Source organism: Myxine glutinosa, chromosome 9 (genome assembly GCF_964187855.1).
Source record: "Myxine glutinosa chromosome 9, kmMyxGlut1.1, whole genome shotgun sequence".
NCBI classification, from domain to species: domain Eukaryota; kingdom Metazoa; phylum Chordata; class Myxini; order Myxiniformes; family Myxinidae; genus Myxine; species Myxine glutinosa.
In genome coordinates, this window is record NC_136269.1 from 97,750,139 (window position 1) to 97,752,046 (window position 1,908).

Genomic DNA, 1,908 nt, shown 5'->3' on the forward strand with positions numbered 1-1,908 from the left:
GCGCACAGCTCTAAGGACGAAGGACGGGAACATTGGCGAGTTTGAGGTGAAGGTGGGAGTGCATCCGGTGGCCGGTACTAAGTCCACTACTATTTGTAGCTGTGATGGACGTGCTGACTCAGAATGTAAAGGAGGGTTTAGCATGGGAGTTGTTGTATGCACATGATCTGGTGTTGATTGCGGAAAATGGACTGAAGGAAAAGATGAACAAGTGGAAGGAATGTATGGAGACAAAAGGTCTGAAGGTGAATATCGGAAAAACGAAGGTGATGGCAAGTGGTAAAGCATGTGGTGAGGTGGAAAGAACTGGGAAGTGGCCCTGTGCTGTGTGCAGGAAGGGTGTCGGAGTGAACTCCATTCAATGTACAATGTGCGCTGAGTGGGTTCATCAAAAATGTAGTGGTCTGGGAGGGTCATTAACCACTAACCAGTGTGGCAGCTACATTCAAGTGTAAGGTCTGCACAGAGGGAGCTGCAGATGGAGGAAATGTTGAGTTGGATCTTGGAGACGGCATGAAGCTGGAAGGTGTGAAAACATTTTGCTACCTAGGAGACATGTTGAATGGAGAAGGTGAATCAGACTCGGCAACAGTTGCTGGAGTGAGATGTGCATGGAAGAAGTTTCGGGAACTGAGTGGCGTGCTGACGAGGAGGAGAGTGTAAGTTTGGAGAGGGGTAAGTGGAGGAGTGTGTAAGGGGATGGGTAAGTTTTGAGAGGGGTAAGTAAGTGAAGGGGGTGTGTAAGGGGAGGGGTAAGTTCGGAGAGGGATAAGTAAATGGAGCGGTGTGTAAGGGGAGGGGTAAGTAAGTGGAGGAGTGTGTAAGGGGAGGAGTAAGTAAGTGGAGGGGTGTGCAAGGGGAGGGGTAAGTTTTAAGAGGGGTAAGTTTTGGAGGAGTGTGTAAGGGGAAGTTTAAGTTTGGAGAGGGGTAAGTAAGTGGAGGGATGTGTAAGGGGAGGGGTAAGTTTGGAGAGGGATAAGTAAATGGAGCGGTGTGTAAAGGGAGGGGTAATTTTGGAGTGGGGGTAAATGGAGAGGTGTGTAAGGGGAGGATTAAGTTTGGAGAGGGGTAAGGGGAATGGTATGTTTGGGGGGAGTAAGTGAAGAGAGGGGTTAAGTTCAGGGAGTGTTGTACAATGATCGGATTCCAAATGTCTCGCCCCGGGCCCCGATCCTCTTTTAGTGGAGAACCACATGCAGGCCTCTGAAATGATCTTCCAATGGGATGACCCAGGCATTGGTAAGAAGCTGGAAGAGATACAGGAGGATTGCGAGCGCTGCAAGGCCGACCTAGGCGGGATTGACAACAGCGAATGGGAGACTTTAGAATAATTTTATTGATGAATGTAAAAACATGAAATCCATCTTCCCAGTCATTTTGTGTCATAAATGTGCAATAAATAAATAAACAATGAGCAATGAATGCACTCCATGTGGCACTTGAACACTTTCGATTAAAGCACTGGCATCCACTTCCATGAACCATTTAAGAAATGCTTTACAAAACAACTTCCACATAAAAAAACAACATAAATTTCAACACAAAAACACGTCATAACTAGATATCTGCAATCACCAAGGATAAAACTCCCCCAGCTTACTTTTGCCGATCCCCTGCAACTTACCCTTGGCCCGCAATCCAATGATAACATGTTTTTTTCGGACCGCCATATGACCCTGACTTTCAATATTTTGGGATAGATTGTAAATTAAGAAAATGTGTCTCCATCTACAATCTATCCATAACACTCACATCATGAAAATCGGAAAACCTTCCCTACCTCTATATTGGCTGCCTCTACCTCCTCATTTACTTCTCTACTGCTTTGTTTGCTCCCCATAATTTTCCTTATACCACCTTACAAAAAAGATTTCTACTTGGGCTAAGGCTCGTAATAGAGCTGAGACA

General features: G+C 45.8%; 1 long non-coding RNA gene across 1 annotated transcript in view; it reads left to right on the forward strand.

Moving 5' to 3' along the window:
- Positions 1 to 568, forward strand: part of LOC144893566 (uncharacterized) — a 3,687-nt gene extending 3,119 nt beyond the window's left edge. Inside the window, exon 3 of the long non-coding RNA XR_013624469.1 lies at positions 551 to 568. This is a non-coding gene — a long non-coding RNA (uncharacterized LOC144893566). The remainder of the gene's footprint in view (positions 1 to 550) is intronic.
- Positions 569 to 1,908: the final 1,340 nt, after the last annotated feature.